Here is a 15000-nt window from a genome sequence, read left to right as displayed (position 1 = left end):
TGCCCTTCGACAAAAAGCTGACAGAAGAAAGCGCGCCTCGGCAAATATTGCGGAACTGTGCCTGCATAGAGGAGAGAGAGAGAGAGAGAGAGAGAGAGCGTGTGTACTGCGTGTTACCTCCGTTGGGAAACTTTATTCGCGGCCTAAAACGGATTTGTGGGAGAAATCCCGCCATGTTTGGCGATGCACATTACGAAGACCATTCGACCGTTCTGATCTCGATCCCATGACCCATATTCGTTGATAGCGTAACAAATAAAAGTTTTATTTGATTGTCAGTCCCTTGATATTGCATTATCGATTTCTTTCATAAACGCTAACGCTATATAATAATCTCCCTGCATGCACTGTAATTTAACAAAAAATACATTTGTGTCCAATTCAAATACAAAAGTGCCTTTCTGATACAAATACATGTGAAAATATATTCCCACCGTAATTTCAGCCTAAGATTCTGATACTCTCTCCAGTTACTGACTTTTCCTTCTGAATTTCACTGTCCATCTGGCGTTCCAACAACCGTATTTTGTGGACAGATGCATATACACATGCATACTAAATAAACATATATGCATGCGTGTATGTGAATGTTAGTTATTAGCAAAATTGCAGAATAAGTTATGAAATCCAAAACAACATTTAAACACAGGGTCTAGATGTCCTCATTCAATATTTTTGAGGTATTTATGTCTAGAAACATTTAAATACACAGGTCTAGATATCCGGTGCATTCATATTTTGAGTATTTATGCGTAGAGCAAGTTCATTCACAATTTATTCTACTTGAGTAGAGTTTTCACATTGCTTTTCTGATGACAGCCAAAAAAAAGAAAAAAAAAAAAACACGTTGATGTTCCCTTACTGCTTGAATCTTCCATTACAGAAACATGATTACATAAGATAACGGGAAACATTCAACTGAAAATTGAAAATGTGGACCTTTTCTCCCCCCAAAAATTCATCGTATGAGCAAAGAAACTCAGAAATAACCTTGAACCAAACGAATAACGGTTAAAATCTGCAAAATGAACGGCATCTGTTTCATGTATTCAAAATATTCCCATGGAGTCCTGTCACGAATCAGGCTTGAAGGTTCCATAAAATAATTTGATAAAACGGAAAACAAGAAGGATAAAAGTACACAAACAGCTTATAACTTTCAAGGTACCCAAAGCAATGGCACTATTCAGTTGGCATAATTCATGCTTACCCATTTTGTGAAGTTGCATACCTGCTTCTGCTTTATAGCTACTTCCTTCCAGCCTTCAGAGAGTAAAAAGCATTTCTTACTTAAAATATTACCCTTTCTCACTTGAAAACAAGGATACAGCCACTAGGTATAAAGCCTTTATTAGATAAAAAAAGATGTTTGGAAACATAAAGACATTCTACTGCTTGTATGTTCGATGTGTATTCATAAAAGCATCATGAAATGTCCAAAGAAGCGACAATATATTCAAATTAATGCATAAAAGTAACAATAATATTGGAATGTATTACCCAAGGAATTTACTTTTACAGTTCATGCCCAAATGAAAATTTCGATTATTGTAAGATTTCAAATATATAAAAAAAAAAAATTAATTACGCATGATATATACTATTTTCATGTGTTTGAACGATTGAACATATGAAGAAGTTATGCTAATACTTCAGTATTAATATAATCTAGGTATTACCTCGCAAGTGGACATATTCAAGATGAAAAAAAGGCCGGTAAATCATTGTAAAATAAAAAAAAAATATGATAATAAAAAAGGTATCCATGTTGTTATAAAGGGATAATTTAAAAAAAACCACATGGACTTCAATTCTTTACCCTTCTCCCAGAAATTATTGCCGCTTCTCTTTCCCTAATTTATGCAACCAAACTAGATTTATCAGAATCACTCTAAACTCTAAGAGATACTTAAGGTTAAAAACACGGGGACACGATACAAACTTGAAAACATATAAAACTATTCGGGATAAAATATATTCTAGATCACAAACCCGACACGTCCCACATTTATGACTGAAGTGCAAAAAAAGTTGCAGCGAAATTTATGTCTTGCTTTTATAAATTTATAAAAATGTATCTAGAATACATAGCGCGATTACTTTCACTTCCCAACTCGAAGATGAGGTAGGACATTCAGAGATGCACGCAAACATACATGCATACACACAAACACATTATATATATAATATATAGATATATATAAAATCACTTATGGAGTGCGATCATACATATATGCACACACACGCTCACAATATATATATAGATATATATATATATAATATATATAGATAGATATACATATACTAAATATATATATATATATATATATATATATATATATATACATATGTATATATATATATGTGTGTGTGTGTGTGTGTGTATAGTATGTATATAGATGAATGTGTGGGCGTGTATATAAATACATAGCAAATGATCATGAACGCGAATACTCATACATACTCGCATGCAGGAACTTTATATTTAAGCGACAAAACTGCAGGTCACTGCATACACACATCAAACAGACTCATAGAAATTCCAGCGCCCAAAACATCGCCGCCACAACTCAGGCAATTTTTCCAGAACCGTATTATTTCAAGTCTCCCCCCTTTTCCAGAATTTTGGGGAGAATTTCCGTTTGTTTAACCCAGCGAGCGAGACTTGTTTTGGTTTCATAAACATATGACGTCACAATGACCTGGCAACGCTTGGCTGAACGCGGTCGGTAAGTGGCTCCCGTGTCTGGAGGACACAGACGCACACAATGTATGCAACTACACTTATTACACACACACACACACAACACACACTAACATACATGACAGGGGCGATGGAGGCCGGGACTATAATAGATTCGAAGGGTGCCACATCTCTCTCTCTCTCTCTCTCTCTCTCTCTCTCTCTCTCTCTCTTATGACAGCTGGAGTTTACAATTTTCAATTAATGGAAGGCGCAACTATGAAATGGGAACATGATAACAGACCTTCATTAACTGCATTCTAAAAGCAAAACGTCTATATCTATTTGAGGGGAAATAAATTTCACGAAAGATTAAAAATTCCCATAAAGACAACTGACAGGGTTCCAGAACGATCAACATTCTTCAGTGAATGACAAAATGTTGCGATTTGTGCCTTTGGCTAGCGAAAGCAACGCAGTACTTTAAATGTACAAGTTCTTAAATCAGTAAAAACATTGTTATTGACTTAACTAATAAATCCACCAACGTAAGTTATCACTTGTTAACACACAATGCAGGCTATTAAAATGATCATTACATTTTCTAACTGTTTGATTAAAAGCATAATTAACGCCTGCCATTTAAAGACAAGGAACTCTCATGGAAGTAAACTAAAACCGTGTCTTAATCACGGTACTTTCTGCCTCAGAATTTAAAATTTACTAAAAAAAAATAATAGGCAAGAATTAATTAAAATATCATATTGAACTAAAGCTGATAACTTATTCGCATGAAGCAAGTCTACCAACTCCACTAATCCTCCCACGAAAAAATAAATAAAAATATAAAAACATCGCCCATCTCAATTTACCCATCCTTCAACTCCTTTGGAATCCCGAAGCATTCCTCGAATACACCGAATCCCATTTGGCTCCAGACTACTACTACTGCTTTTAAACCGCTCTCGTACCTGGCTCCCAACTTTAAAAAGCGAGATTCTTGAGCCTATCATAAATGCAGGAGACGAAGAAGAAGAAGTGTTGGTTTATCACAAAGCCAACACTCGAAAAGCCCTTCATGATGGTTTTTATTTAATGCCGGGGTGTTCATCCGAGGTGGCGCGCGGCATCGAGAAAGCAAACACATCCTGTTTGGGAGGATTTGGATCGAGGGTATCTCCTCGATTCACGGGGGGTGGGGGGTTTGGTGAAACCGTGTTAATATTGACTTGCTTGTGTACACAGGGCGTGTGCATATATATATGTGTATGTACACAAATACTTGCTTGCCAAGGAGTTCATCGGCGTGAGTGAATTCGGGCAGAGTCACTCTCTCTCTCTCTCTCTCTCTCTCTCTCTCTCTCTCTCTCTCTCTCTGGTTTGGATGGCTCTCGAAAAATATGCCGAGTTTGTGTTGCCCTTCAAAGGATGTGCCGAGAAATTCACGAAATATTCACCATTCAAGGAAACTCACGAATATATACTTTTACACTTCAGCATTTCGTCATTTCAGCCTTGGAGGCCCTCGTAGTAGGTCATCATTTATTATCATTTTTTATTACACAGAAACTGAACCCTATTCAAATGGATCAAACCCACAAGGTCCACTGACTTGCATTGCCAGTCCCGACGGCCATGGATCTAAATACTGAAAAACACAAGGGCAGGTAAGTGAATTCTGAGTTTTACAGTGGAAGGGAAATGGATAAAAAGCTGACCAAGCAGTATAACTTGCAGTCATCACTGGGCCGGTCCTAATCAATGGTATTACCTTTAAATGATTTGTTATTGTGGTGTCAAGATATAACGGAACCTTATCTCTCTCTCTCTCTCTCTCTCTCTCTCTCTCTCCCGTTATATATATATATATATATATATATATAATATATATATATATATATATATAAAGGCAAAAGCCACTAAGTGAAATGAAGGAGTACTGTGAGGCCTCTCGACTCAATGTCCTTTACTGCAGAGTAAAGGACGTTGAGTCGAAAGGCCTCGCAGCGCTCCTTCGTTTCACCTTCCTTAAGTAGCTCTTTTATTTATATATTCATCACGATCGGAGTGTTTAAACACGTTCCGAAAAAACAAGAGCCACTTCAGAACTAAGCCAAAAAAAAAAAAAAAAAAAAAAAAAAAAAAAAAAAAAAAAAACGCATTCAAAATAAATAAATGAGATTATTTTCAATGAAGGGACAGAACACATAAAGAATTCAGGGGCAGGAAGTTTGGGGGAGGGGGGTAGGGGAGGTCATCCCGCATGACCTCTCTCTCCCAACCATCCGTCACAGGTCAAATCCCTCTTTCCCTCTGGAGTGGAGTCTACGCGTTTAAGTGTTTACGTCGGAGGAAGTCGTGGGCTATAAACCCGGAGAAGGGGAAGCAGCCAAACAGCCACAACCTTGCAAGAGCCTCTCTTTTAATTAGAAGCTACACATCTTTCTACTAACCCGTTACGTAGGCCTTAATTGGTCGTCTGTTCAAATTATGAAAGCTAGGGAGGCTGGAGGGTGGGAGGGGGAGGGATGGGATGGAGGTAGAAGGACTTCTGTCGATGGCAGGGAAGAAAGAACACACACTCACACATAAATATTAAATCATAAAGGGCCATTTTACTTACTGAAGATCTTGTCGTTTATATTAAACATAATCATACCTGTCCGATACGTGAATGTACGTGCGCTTAATAAGTGAACGACCATAAAATCCTATACATTCGTTTTACACTGCATATTTGCGACAAGCAAACTATATCCCTTCTTCATATATAACACGTAATCACTTTAGGTAACCACTTTGGCCCGACACAATTTATTTAATAATAATCATAATATCTTCTGTTGAAAATTATGGCTGATTCAGCTGCGTTAATCTTATACAGGACTTTCTCAAGTCTCCTTACTGTTGACTTTTCAGTATTGCTTAGACTGGCAAGCAATATGCCAATGTGGGGTGTGTTCTGGATACGTCCTCCATTGGCACGTTCTGGCCAGTCTAAACAACACTGGAAAGTCAACAATACAGAGACACGAGAAATAATAATAATAATAATAATAATAATAATAATAATAATAATAATAATAATATAATAATAATAATAATAATAATAATAATACTATTAAAAAGAATGGCAGAATTAAGCGAGTTGATTTTATATATTGTTTTTTTTTCTATTTTCCTTACAATTCGCTTCTCAGGCTCAGCAATGTTTCTGAGTAGCTGGCCAATATTCATGTTGGGAATTTTCAAAAATTATAAATACTGAAGGAAATCTTTTATTAGAACAGGGTCTCAGGTCCAGGTCAAGCAGGGGTCGTCTTTGTTTTAGAGTTGGTATTGGTGCTGGTATACCAGCTATACCAGCACCAATACCAATATAATCTTTTGAAAATTCCCAATATGAATATTGGCCACTACTCAGAAACATCGCTGAGCCTGAGAAGCGAATTGTAAGGAAAAAAGAGAAAACAATATATAAAATCAATTCCCTTAATTCTGCCATTCTTTTTAACAGCATTTGAATAAAAGGGTCTTCTACCACAATTGTAATAATAATAATAATAATAATAATAATTAATAATAATAATAATAATAATAATAATAATAATAATATGCTGTGCTGAAAATTACTGCTTCGTCAGCAGTATTTAATTTGGTAGCACTATATATTAAAGTCAGCCATTTTTAAAAGAGCATCTCCCTCCAATATAATAATAATAATAATAATAATAATAATAATAATAATAATAATAATAATAATAATGCTCCAGGACTCATGCAGAAGAGTGTGATCCTAGAAACGGCGCACATAGTAAGAAAAGTGATGGACTCTAAGGAGGCAGATGCAACCCGGAACCCTACACTATAAATACCACCCCAGTCGAATTGGAGGACTGTGATAGAGCAAAAAAAAAATAAATAAATAAAAAATAAAATAAAAACAAAAAATAATAATAATAATAACAACGATAATAAAGCCATTGAAGAATCCTTAACGACAAGAAGGAATGCAGCACAATAAAGCCGTACTAGATACAAGACTGATCAATTCAGTTGGCTCAAGAAACCAACAATTTTCTTGAGTCCACCACAAAGTCATAATTTCAAAATGAATAAGGAAATATTAAAAACAAATTGAATGTTTAATGAAGGAATGCGATACATTTCATTCAACTATTTACTATCCAAACAGATTTCTTCAGAATCCAGAGCCAGAATTTTAAAATAAAGCAAACATAGCAATAGGAGAAGAGGCCAAGTAAAATATTACTACTAAACATTGCATAACTATGTGGTATCAGCGCATCAAAGTTCCTGCGAATAATGTCTACTACTCAAAACTGGAAATGAAAATCTTCGCATATTTTCATGTTTCAACTCCCGACAACTTATAAAACTGAAGCCGAAATAAATATCTCAAAATCTGGCCTTTTATGAAACATATATCCATCGCTTTGCAATACGGACATTTTCCCAAACGATTTCTTGAAAAGTTGTTGGAGGCTTTAAAAATTGAATATTTCGGTAATTTGGTAATACAACTTCCGCAGTATCAAGGTTTGCTCGCAATTAATACACAAAAAAATTGAAAAAAAAATGCTTTTACAGTTTGTCCTTCTCACATAAAATCATGGCAGTGACCTTGAAAAGTAGGCGAAGGTTACTCGCGTGTGTGCGTGGATGTATTGTTACCGTAAGTTCTGATTCTGTTCACAAAACGGGAAAAACAATGTTATAGAAAATGCTTGCGCTTTTTTGAAAAATTATTACTTGTTAACACGGGATAATTTGAATACTTACGTAACGTATTTTTAGTCACTAACTAAACATAAGTAACCAATATTATAAATACAACTTTGCATTAAATTGACAACAGCGTCAAAGTTGCACAAGTTGTCGTACACTGACGTCTATTAACACCTTACGCTTATTTTTCTAGTGATTTACTAACAACATGATTAACATTTTAAATGAACTAATGATCCACTTTATCCATACAAATCTAGGTTAATCACGAATCTAATAAATTCCATATTCAATTACGCGAAAGCGTAATTCTTCAAGACAGAAAACGAGGATATAAAATAAAATAAAAAAACTATTTAACCGCGACCAAAGTTTCAAAACTGCAAGAAGCAGCCGTCCCGTTACCGCGACCTGCGACCCCAATCTGACCTTACATCGGAAATAGGTATTCACTAAACACTCGCATTTGCAGGGGAATCAGACTGTCAATAACATGACGAGAGAAACTCACGACTTGAATCTACCATCGCCATCAAGAGAGATAATGATACATATTTGTTCATGAAAAATGACAGGGGCTATCACAGTCACCATTCTCACCATAATGGTGTGGTTCATATATGGCCTATAATGACGATTCTGCAGCGGATAAACGAGACTTCCATTCATCATACTTATAATGATATCATACACTGGCTCATGCATCACAATATTACGGAGCCTGGAACGGATTCCGAGTAATTTTACCCTAAACATTACTCTACTAATCTCTTACCATTCATTTCCTCGTGTACTTTACATTTCTCATTTTATTTGTCAGAGTATCTTACTTTTTTCATTTTATTATCAGCTTGTTCCTTTCTTTTAACTTGTACGTTAATTTTTATAAAGGCTCTAATCTCGCATTACATCTCAGCGCAATTAAGCAAGGCCAAAGTAAATAGCATCTCACCATTAATGATTGCACTTTCATCTAAAAAAAAATGACATCTAAAGAAAAATACAACATATTTTTGAGCTGGTATTAGTAAACTTCAGTATTCCATGCGGTACGTACCTGGAAGCTAAAACCAAGAAACCCCGTGTAGAAACCAAGAAACCCCGTTTAGAATAACGAAACATGAAGTAAACTATTACGACAAGGCTTTTCAAAGTCCTCCTAACGATATACGCCTCGCCATTAACAATGCGTAGAAGAAATAAACTCATATTAAACAAAAGCGACTGGAACTACAGATGCTAGCACATGACGGAATCTGGACGTTATTGTTAGTTACCAATCCACGTAATCTATACCCTAGCTGTGTGTGTGTGTGTGTGTGTGTGTGTATAGAGAGAGAGAGAGAGAGAGAGAGAGAGAGAGAGAGACAGAGAGAGAGAGAGAAATACAAAATTATATACAATGGTAAAGATGCAACTTTCAAACTTCCTCCATATAAGAATGGCAATACAGTAAAACCGAGATCATCGTTAATCGCGTGACTTCAAGTCTGTCTGTCTGTCTGTCTGTCTGTCTGTCTGTCTGTCTCTCTCTCTCTCTCTCTCTCTCTCTCTCTCAACCGTGTCTCTATCATCACTGCATGCCGTGGAAAAAGCAAGGAAATCCGAGGAGACAATAAAGGCCCAATCGAAGTCCGAGAATCTTCGCCCGAGTCCTTCGGGAAACAAGGAAAGGAAATTTACCTTCGACCCTGCCATTGGTAAAGGAGGCAATAAACTACAGCATAATTCGTGGCCCTCTCTATCTGCGTTGTCATCTCTCCAGTGATCAGCATGAGCTTAAAAGTGAATGGCTTTGGGGCCCCGCAGTCCGACTTAACATATCGTTAGAAAGTTACTCGGTCGATGAGGGGAAAAACGGGTACAGAATTCCATAAATACACACACACACACACACACACACACACACATATATATATATATATATATAGTATATATATATATATATATATATATATATATATATATAATATATATATATATATATATATATATATAGAGAGAGAGAGAGAGAGAGAGAGAGAGAGAGAGAGATAGATATGAATACAGTCGACCAGAGTTCGCGTTTAAGTGTCTATGCGATGTTGCAATCAACGCAACACTACGATAAAACAATTTCTCCTTGTATTTTCACAATTCACTTACATTTTCATCTGTTTATTTATCATTTACTTACATTTCCAGCTGTTTATTCATCCTTCATAACATTTCCAGCTGTTTACTTATCATTTACTTACATTTTCAGCTGTTTATCTATCATTTACTTACATTTTCAGCTGTTTATTTGTCATTTAATTAAATTTTCAGCTGTTTATTTATCATTCACTAACATATTTAGCGGTTTATTTATCATCTACTTACATTTTAAGTTGTTTATTTATCATTTACTTATATTTTCAGCTGTTTATTTATCATTCACTTACATTTTCAGCTGTTTATTTATCATTTACTTACAATTCCAGCTGTTTATTTATCATTCACTTACATTTTCATCTGTTTATTTATCATTCACTTACATTTTCAGCGGCTTATTTATCATTCACTTACATTTTCAGATGTTTATCATTTACTTATATTTTCAACTACTTATTTAATGTAATTTGTTTATGTACTTTTCCTCTCTTCTAATAACTGATCTCTCATCTCGGTATTTCCCAGTACCTTTTGCGACTTCTTTCAAACGAACACCATATTCCTTGGAGGCTTCAATTTCAAGTCTATGGCCTCTGTGGGCTGTTGTACATGAACAGGGTTCATGCTCTGAATAATAATAATAATAATAAATAAAAATCCTTGTTTAAAAGGATGTCTACTTCGTGCGAAAAAATCTTATATTGAGTCTTCTCAATTTTTCCTATGACTCGCTTCTCTTCCACGTTTATATTGGTCAACAAATGTCCAATGTTCATATTTCGGCAAAAGAAATATGTAAACAGCGTTCTAACAGCATATTATCCCCTATAAAAGCGCAGGATAATGAAAAAAAATGGCAAGAAAAATCAATGCGACCAGCAGCAAAATGGATAATCCTTACCCTGCGCTTTGAAATATCTAGCTCATTAGGGGTGGGCCGTTCATTGCAAAAAGGACGAAAGACAGACGGGGAGAGAGAGAGAGAGAGATAATGACGAAGGCCTTTAAAACAATACCGAACAGGCAAGAGCCGAGAGAGCTGACCGGCGGCGCCAGTCCGAAATTACCTTATCACGCACGAATTAAGTCATAATTCCCCCGTCGGGGAGGTGGGGTGGAGGGGTGGGGAAGGACTCGTTAATACACGTCAGAACAGAAATTCGCGAAAAGAGATCCCGAAATTGCTGTCTTTGATGATCAAGCCCATTACGAATGACAAGAAGGGTCTGACCTTGGAGTCCGTTCTTTTAATGATATTCCCACGCAGCCACTGGATATTATATTCGACACATGTTCGTTCAACCTTTTTTTTGCTCGGATATTATAAAATAGCAAGATCCGTCCATTTCAAATAAAGTCACTCGTATCTGCACGTGTGATATATATATATATATATATATATATATATATATATATATATATATATATATATATATATATATATATATATATATATAATATATATATATATATATATATATATAAGTACCTCAGGATTGCAAAAAAAAAAACTCTTTTCACTATCCCTATGCTCCAGGCATTCCTTCCACATAACCAAACCCTCTTAGAAATACACTAATCCAGCCTTTTGCCCTCTTAACGTTCATAATCGCTGCATTTCCAACCATTTCAATTAATTTTATACTACAAATGCTACGCAAACGAGTTTATGATTTTCTTCTATTCCTCTTCCCTCTTTCAATCAGATTCACCACTCACACTTCACTTCGCAATGGGAGAGTTGGCTCAACAATACTTTCACACTAAATCCAAGGCTTCCTCAGACGCTTCAGATTTCGTACCAATTTCTTTTACTGTATATATGTATATATATATATATATATATATATATATATATATATATATATATATATATATATATTAATCTGAAGATGAACTCTGTTCATATGGAACAAACCCACCAAAGGGGCCACTGACTTGAAATTCAAGCTTTCAAAGAATAAGCCGAAGATTCGAAAGAAGTAGAAATATCAGAGAAGGTAGTGGGAAATAACAGAAAAATCAACGTATCAATTCGTAAATAAAAATGAAAGTACAACATTAAAATACGAGTTGATCTGTATTGGGGTTGTAATATAAGATAACGGCAAAATACATTGCTCCTTTCGCTTGAACATCTTAGTTCCAGTTGTATGACATCCTCAGATAGATAGATAGATAGATAGACAGACAGACAGATAGATAGATAGACAGATAGATAGAGAGATAGATGTGCGCACTTGAGGTTTCCAGCATCTATAAATATGACACGTAAAGTTGCCAATTACGTCCTGGTGCGACTCGAAGAGAGACGGTGTCTCAGGTCAGTCACATACTACGACGTGGCTGGCCATAGAATATATTGCTAATGAGACAGTTCGAAATTGTAGCCTCTCTAACGGTCTAGAAACGAACGAGATGCCAAGACAGCATTATCTATCAGTCGTTGTGTGTTGGTGACCTCTCCGATGAAGTCTACGGCTCTTGGCAGGGATATATAGCTTGGGGTAACTGGAGAGAGAGAGAGAGAGAGAGAGAGAGAGAGGAGAGAGAGAGAGAGAGAGATTTCTTAGTTAGAATAAAAACTATTAAAATTACTGAAATCTAAAACTCACAGAGAGAGAGAGAGAGAGAGAGAGAGAGAGAGAAGAGGGAACGAGAGATTGAGAGAGTAAGGGGGGATTAATTCTTAGTTAGAAAAAAAACTATTAATAAAATTACTGAAATCTAAAAACTCACAGAGATGAGAGAGAGAGAGAGAGAGTGAGCCGTTCAGAGACCGAGAAGAGAGAGAAGAGAGAGAGGGAGAAGGGGGGGATATTTCTTAGTTAGAAAAAAAACTATTAAAATTACTGAAAACCTGAAAATCACAGAGATGAGAGAGAGAGACGAGAGAGATGAGACGAGAGAGAGAGAGAGATGAGAGAGAGAGGGGCCGGGGGGGGGGATATTTCTTAAGTTAGAAAAAACTATTAAAATTAACTGAAATCGGAAAATCAAAGAGAAAAGTAGCGAGCAGAAAGAGAGAGAGAGAGAGAGGAGAGAGAGAGAGAGAGGAGAGAGAGCTGAGAGAGAGGACCTTACCTTACCTTACAGACCTACATCTTGTTCGGGTTGCCCAGGTCCCTCAGTGTGAGGCACCTCTAATGTACCACCAGAGTTGCTAGTACATCTTCCGGTATATTTTTGCATCTTCCAATCTTGGATGGTCTGGGATGCAGTTTAGATATTTGTCGAGCTTATTCTTAAACACATCTACGCTCACTCCTGATATATTCCTCAGATGAGCTGGCAACGCATTGAATAGACGCTGCATTATCGATGCTGGTGCGTAGTGGATTAATGTCCTGTGTGCTTTCCTTATTTTTCCTGGTATAGTTTTGGGCACTATTAATCTACCTCTGCTTGCTCTTTCTGATATTTTTAGTTCCATGATATTTTCTGCTATTCCTTACTATCTGTTTCCATGCCTGAATTATCATGTAGCGTTCTCTTCTCCTTTTCTAGACTATATAATTTTAAGAATTGTAGTCTTTCCCAGTAGTCTAGGTCCTTAACTTTCTTCTATTCTAGCTGTAAAAAAGGACCTTTGTACACTCTCTATTTGTGCAATATCCTTTTGATAGTGTGGGTACCATATCATATTGCAATATTCAAGTGGACTACGAACATATGTTTTATAAAGCATAATCATGTGTTCAGCTTTTCTTGTTTTGAAGTGCCGTAACAACATTCCCATTTTTGCTTTACATTTGCCAACAGAGTTGCTATTTGATCATTGCATAAACATGTTCCTATTCATCATCACACCAAGGTCTTTAACTGCTTCCTTATTTGTGATGGTCTCATTATTAGGTCCCTTATATGCATATAGCTTTCTTTCTCTGTCTCCATAATTTATTGATTCAATTTATCAGAGTTAAATACCATCCTATTTACCTCTGCCCAATCATATACTTTGTTAAGGTCTCTTTGTAGAGCGTTCCTATCTTCATCACAAGTAATTTCTCTACTTATTCTTGTGTCATCTGCGAAACTACTCACTACCGAATCCTTCACATTATTGTCTATGTCTTCAATCATAATAACAAACAGTATTGCAGCTAACACCGTACCTTGCGGCACACCGGATATTACCTTGACTTCATCCGATTTCTCGTCGTTTGACAATAACTATCTGTTTTCTGTTGTGTAAAAATTCTTTTAACCATCTTCCTACTTTATCCACGATATTGTGTTTTTCTAATTTTCTTCGCTAATATATTATGGTCTACTTTATCAAAAGCTTTTGCAAAGTCTAAATAAACCACATCTGTTTCATTTCCGCTTTTCATATTTTTGAATATGTTCTCACGGTGGACTAACAGTTGGGTTTGTGTACGTTTTCCGGGTACGAAACCATGTTGTCCTTTATTAAACAAATTATTTTTTATTATAAATGTTTCATAATATTTTTCTTCATACCCTTTCATACACTTTCATAATATGTGATGTTAGACTCACAGGCCTATAATTACTTGCCTCTAGTCTTGATCCACTTTTGAAGTAGGGTAATATATGCTATTTATGCTCATCATAAATCTTGCCTGTATCTACACTTTGTCTTAATAATATTGCAAGTGGCTTTGCGATAGAATGAACTACTTTCTTTAACAAAATAGCAAGGAATTCCATCAGGCCTGCAGCAGCTCCATTTTAATTTCATTAATAGCCTGCACAATATCAGCTTTCATTAATATCTATGTCAGCTAAATATTCACTATTTTCCCATATACCTTACTTCTATATCATTATCTTCATTATCTATTCTAGGGGTGAATTTCTCTCTTATATCGTTCTGCCAGTATGTTGCAAATTTCCTTTTTTCATTCGTTAATCTCCTTCAATTCTCAGAGGGCCTATTTCTATTCTTCTTTTATTCATCTTCTTCGCATATGATATAATAGCTTGGGGTTTTGCTTGATATTTAATAGGGTTTTTTCTTCCAAGTCCCGTTTTTCATTTTCTTTTGATTGTATAATCTTTTGTTCTGCATTTTCTATCTTACTTTTAGTTCTATAACTTTCCATGCATTTTTTTCTTTTGCAAGACCTTTTTTCCACTTTCTGATTTTCTGGAACAAGATCCTTCTGTCTCTTGGTATGCATGAATGGATGTTTACTTTTCTTCTTTTTCGGTATATATTTTTCCACTATTTCTCCAATATTATATAATATCTCCGTATTTACCCTTATGTCATCACTTACAAAATGTTATCCCAATCTTTGTTTAATTCTTCATTAAATTTCTGACCATTTTATATTTTTACTGTAGAAGTTGTATTTTCCATATCCTTCCCACTTTTTCATTTCTTGCTTATCTCTATTTTCACTTGCTTTGGAATGAACTGTTAATTCTATGACATTATGGTCTGAAATATTCTCATTATAAACTAT

Source organism: Macrobrachium nipponense, chromosome 2 (assembly GCF_015104395.2).
Source record: "Macrobrachium nipponense isolate FS-2020 chromosome 2, ASM1510439v2, whole genome shotgun sequence".
Taxonomy (NCBI): domain Eukaryota; kingdom Metazoa; phylum Arthropoda; class Malacostraca; order Decapoda; family Palaemonidae; genus Macrobrachium; species Macrobrachium nipponense.
The sequence above is the reverse complement of the archived record's forward strand: the minus strand, read 5'-3'. Positions refer to the sequence as shown.